We start from the raw sequence: 6,000 nt of genomic DNA, 5'->3' as shown, positions 1-6,000 counted from the left end.
CTGGTACACTTTTGAGATTCTGTCTGTGTGTTTCCTTTTGTCCTTTGTTTTTTTCCCACCTTCTAAAACCATGTAAGTGAATTGGCAATTTTAATAGGCCCCTAGAGAATTAGAGGGAACATAGAATGAAAAATTATTAAACTTGAAGCCACACAGAGTTAGAAAGCCATAGTCGTGTTTGAATTACAGTATAGTCAGTTTGAGGGACAATGAACTTAATTACTGAAGCAACCTATTCCAGAATGAATGCTGTAGGCTTTATTACATTATGGTGATCATGTTTTGTGCCTGATTTTCAGTATGCATGCTAAGAAATTGCTTAGAATAGAATTATTGCATAATTTTAGAGAATGTGAATTCAATGTGACAGGCCATTGTTGAAGTGCCTAAAGATACAGTTTAAGATTTGATTGTTCATATACATCTCCAGCAGCAACCTCATTTCCCCTCTTGTCTGTTCCGACCACTCAGCATCACCAGTATATTAATCACCGACCTGATCATCTGTCATCTTCTGTACTTATGTTTTACTGATTCATGCCTTAAGTTCAATAATTTTTAATGCACGAGTGATTCATAGGATACTGTGTGGCTTAGCGAACAAAAAACTCAATCTTCTTAAACTTGTCATTTACAGCGACTGGAATGTTATATAGACCAAGACCTGTGTCCATACCATACCATATTTAAGATACTGTTGTTGATTAATAGCAGGACAAAATACATGTTTTTCAGCATTCTTAAGTGACAGGACAAATCTAGAGAGCATGCCAATTAGTATTATGTGGGTAATGGAGTTGTCTTTAGCAGTCAGGATCAGCACAGTTTTAAATATATTCACGATCAAAATCAATAGCACTGACCCAGCAGTAGCATCTCACATCACTGAAACTGTTATTGTGCATGTTTTTTTCTTCTTTTTTTTAGTTGTCAGATCCTGTTTGTATTTATATGCATAAATCCTTAGAATATACAATATATGACATCAATACATAATCCTACCTGATTATCAATATATTATAAACCAAACCCCAGAATTTAATCATAAGGATTTTTGGGGTTAGTCACTGTGAGTGGTTTACACAACACTGAGGGAGGGCGAATGAGATTGTGTTATAATTTCTTGGAGTAAACTGGCTTTGTTCTTTCACTGGTTAATCAAAAGACAATTAAAATCTGATCTGTTTTTTTCTTAGGGAAATTCAGACATGGGAGAAAGGTAAATTCTCAAAATTCAAGAATGAGTTTCAAAATCTCTATCAGTTTATTCTTGCATAATGAATGTTTTTTTGTTTGCTTGTTGTCTTGATTATCCGATGCAGCACTCCATCACTTTCCTTTTTGGGCAAATAGCTGTTACCAAACTTACAGGTATGTTTGGGGTCGTTGCCCTGTTGGAAAACAAATGATGGTCCCGTTAAGTGCAAACCAGAGGGATGGAGTGCCCCTGCAAAATAGCCATGCTGGTTAACTCTGTGGTTAACAACAGTATACCAGCAATGTACTTCCACTGCATCACACCTCCTCCGCTTCACAGTGGAAACCACACATTCAGGAATCATGTTATCCCTCTCTAGCTCTAACAAAAAAAAATAAATATGGGAGTTAGAACCTAAAAATCTCTAATTTGGACTCATCAGACCAAATAACAGTTTTATGCTGATCCAGTGTCAGTTCCTTATATTTCTTGGCCCAAGCACTTTTACTTGTTGTTCTTCCAAAGTCAGTGTGCCAGCAGACCTCAAAACCTCCTTTGTATTCCAGTCATACAGGGAAGCACAAAAAGTTACCAATGTATTATGCATTTTGGAATGAAAAATATAATAAATGGTACAAATATTGATATGTGGCATAATTAATACATTTAATTGATTGTAAAGGGTAAAAAGTTGCCTTGCTAACTCACTGCTTAAAGATTCCTGGTACACTTCAGTTGGTGTGTGTTTCCTTAGGGCAGTCTAGTTTCTTAGCACATTCTAAAAACAGGTAAGTGAATTAGTAATTCTTACTGGCCTCTAGGGAAAAATAAAGGGAAAAATGATTACCCTTATAGCCACGCAGTTAGAGAGTCGTAGGGTGTTTAAGTAATCAGGTTTAGATAGATTAAGTTAACTGGCATTCCCAAATTGCCCGTAGGGTGTAAATGCGTGTGGGAATGTTTGACCGGAGGTCCTACCACGGTCATAAAATTGTAATCACTATCAGTTGTATAGTAGGTCATAGACTACCAGGTTACCCGGTAAGTTACAGTAAAATTTTGAGTTTTATGCAGTCATAAATTGTTCATATGAAAATTATATTGAACCAAACATTGTAAAATGAATACTAATATCCCTAAGAGACCGAGATTGGGGGGAAAACAAATAGTGGTTTCCTTTTCATAGGATTCCATAGAAGTCCCGTGCTGTGTCATGCTGTAATGTGGATCAAGTGTAACTTTCAGGCAAGAATAACTAAGAAGGGACCCCTTAGACCTTTCATTGTGCGTCATCACATCAATTTTGCCTTTACTTGCGTCACACCACGGTGTTTCCATCAGGTTCATCTGCAACGCACCATCCCACCCCACCCCTCCTCTCTCTCTCTCTCTCTCTCTGTAGTACTGCAGGGATAAACTGACTGCAGCGGGGAAGAGACACCACTCTCAGCTCTCTCTTCAGCATCCCTGTGATACTACTGAGTTTGCATTCAGCACGCACAGCACGCTCATTCAGAAACAATGGAATATCAGTAAAAAAAAAAAAAAAAGATTTTGTCAGCCTTTTGAGAGGTAAGTTCCTTTTCTATCTGTAGCCCACATTCCGTGGGTTCATTCAACAAGATCCCTAGAGTGAATAAATGTACGGTCAATTGTATACAGTAATAATAGATCATAACAAATAATATGAACAGTTTGAGTTGATTGATGCAGTACATGTAAAAGGGAGAGAGAATTTATTTTTTATTTTTGAGTTATATGGAGTTGGGTTACCTGTATGAACGCTGTTCATGCTTTCATGTATTTATTTTCACTCGGGTATGAGTGAATGCAGTAATGCAAGACTGATCTTCCCAGATGTTATTTCCAGATGAAATAACATTTTACAGTTCTCGGTATTTGTAAGTCATGGAAGTGAAAACAAGACCTTTCTTAGCTTTCTCTGCTTGGAAGTTATGCTTCATGCACAATCTCCCATCTTTGCTTAAACTGCATTTCTGATGTGAGTTAAATGGACTTTTCAGACAGTGGAGTTGAGTGCACAGAGTGTGCGCGACTTAACCGCCCCAGGCACTCAGAGTGCACGAGACAATTTTGCTGTAAAGCAATTGTCTTAATATTCTACTAAGGACTTTTTATTAAATGCAGGCAATTAATCTTATTCATATACCTACCTAAAATCTGCCTACTGGCTTCTTCATTGACGTTAATCATAAAGTATTATCTGATAAACATGCACACATATTTTGACTAAATTACTATATAACTAAACCTATTAAATCATAGAGCATATTGATGCACAGTTGTTCTCTTGTTAAATATGCTGGGGTAGAAATCAGTACTACACAAACAAAATCAAATGAAAATGCAGTGTACCCTATAAGCAATTTAGATGCATTATTATGTGTTATGATCACATAATCATTTTTTTGCAGTTATGTGGTTCAGGATAATGAATAATCAAGTCCACACAGAATGTCGGATTTTTTTAGGGTTATTTCAGGTTCGAATGAGTTGTAAGGTCCATAGTTAAGCCATATCTAGTTAATTGTAATATTTTAGGTTATTGCTCCTAATAATAGGCTACAGTAGGAGCTGCTAATTCCTTAACACTTACTTGTTCTCAGTGTTTCCAATCCGAGCAAAGAGACAAACTGCATCCCACAAAAGCAAATCTACAGTAAAGTACTTTTTTGTTTTCATTAGCGACTGTTAAACTTGACATTTATCTAAATGGAAATGTATGAAGGATGCTTCTGCATCTTTGAGTAATAATAAATCCTGGATGCTTTACAAGCTCCATATTACTGTACAGTATTACTTTTGAGTTGTGATTGATGGATGGATTACAACCAATATATTATCGCTATGAAGATGGTTGACAGTAGACTATGTAAGATTACATTTATTCACTTTTGTCCTTCGCCCAGTTTTGTGACTCAGCCCTAAAAGCTGAAAGACTATAAAGCTTTCAAGGGTGTACCAATGAAATGGGCACTTCATCAGCGATGCCGCGTTGCTCAGGCTTTTACATGAATGGTCACAAAGTTCAAATATAATCAATCTGCTGTCGTGAATCACCGTAATAAGATTGTATTTTAAGCAAATGTTCCATTTGGAGCAAAACAATTTATTACAGGAACAGTGCTGATTCCAGTAATTTTATTACCCAGCCATGGCACTTCCAGAAAAAGACAGCAATATGGTTAATTAATAAACCTAATTTATCCTATGTAGTGGAAATTTAGGTTTTTTTTATTTGTTTTTTTTTAGACGTTTATTTTATTTCTTTTATTTCTGTGGATGACCATATGAGCATTTGTGAGATGTCTAAAGGAAAAGATTGGTTTCTCTGCTCACATTCTCTGCAATCTCACTGGGTAAAGTTGGCTTCTTTGAGTGAACATATGCCTACTGCTTGGCTCAGGGTCTGCCACGGAAATCCGTAATCCACACCGGTAGCTGGGAGCGAGTGGCCGCTCTGCCCACTGAGCAGCATCTTTATTGAATCACCTGCAGAGCAGAGCGGTCATCCACGGACTTATTGAGAGTGACAAGACTGATAAGATAATCCAAGCCTCTTTTGTATGATATTGGTTCACATTCTGATGCAAACATAAAGTGAGGCTGGAATACGAGTACAGTATTAGTTGAAAAAAGTTAAGACTCAGAGCTTAATATTTTAATAGTTTATTGCACTAATAAAGAGCAAAATATGTAAATGTAAATATGTACTAAAAAAATCCTTTTGAATGCACACAAACTGTGCCTCTAATAAATACATGCATATGTTACCCCACGCATATACCATAACCCTGTCCTATTTATCCATCCGCCTGCCTGTCTCTCTCTCTCTCTCTCTCTCTCTCTTTCCTCCTCCATTCTCTGTAATAGCATCAGTGCCTGATGCAATCTTTTAACCCAAGACGTCCTAGGGTTCTCCTTATAGATGAATCTTATTCACTTGCCGTTTTGATGCGATTATATCCGCCTCCAGCCATTAGGAGATTGGATTCAGCTGATTTTTGCTGGCTGACATTAATGAAAGGAACCAAGTCGTTTTCCACTTACCTTCCTTTTTAAAGATTTCTTTAAAAATGTCTATGAAGGTCTGAAATGTCGATTAAACATACACAGGAAACATATTCATGAATAGAGATTCAGGGTTTTTTTTTACTTCTTAAATGGCATTTATGGAAATATTCTATGTGAACCTGTGCAGGCTCTTTTTAGACCTTTTTAGGAATATAGCTCTGCATGCTCATGGGCATTTTTTTTTTTGTCCTTGGACACATGAACCTTGAATTTTATGAACTCATTTTCTACAAACATAAAGCCAGGTATTTTAAAAAGGAAATGGCTCTATGTCTTAAACAGCTTCGTAATATTATTTGTGTATTATATTTGAGGGGAAAATCATGACATTTTTAAACATAACTAAACTTTTAAAAGCTTATGATATAAAATTTGATTACTCATTATGACTCGTATGTTAGGATGAACACATTTGGCTTATACATGCATATACAGTACTGTACAGAAGTCTTAGGCACATGCAAATAAATGCTGTCCTTAATAAAGATTTTTTTAAATAACTGAAACGAAGTCAGAATTTGTTGTGACAGCACTGTGAAGATCTTTTAGTCTCGGGTACAATTTGTGGCAAATAGATGTCGAGTTTGACGGAGCATCCTACAGAACCACCTACACTTCTGATAATTTTGCCTGTTGCACCTGCTTCGTTTTTTCATAAAGTCCATAAACGTTCTTTTTTTTTGGTCTAAAAAGTGGTTCCGTAGATA

The 6,000-nt window shown here is 36.4% G+C and overlaps 1 protein-coding gene across 1 annotated transcript in view; it reads left to right on the top strand.

Moving 5' to 3' along the window:
- The first annotated feature begins 2,657 nt into the window (after nt 1–2,657).
- sv2ca (synaptic vesicle glycoprotein 2Ca) overlaps nt 2,658–6,000 on the top strand; it is a 29,141-nt gene continuing 25,798 nt past the window's right edge. Inside the window, exon 1 of the mRNA XM_053481658.1 lies at nt 2,658–2,770. The gene's annotated coding sequence lies outside the window, so the exon portion shown is untranslated. The remainder of the gene's footprint in view (nt 2,771–6,000) is intronic.

The sequence above is a fragment of the Clarias gariepinus genome, chromosome 21, assembly GCF_024256425.1.
Source record: "Clarias gariepinus isolate MV-2021 ecotype Netherlands chromosome 21, CGAR_prim_01v2, whole genome shotgun sequence".
Lineage (NCBI taxonomy): Eukaryota > Metazoa > Chordata > Actinopteri > Siluriformes > Clariidae > Clarias > Clarias gariepinus.
This window is presented reverse-complemented; position numbering and strand designations above follow the sequence as displayed.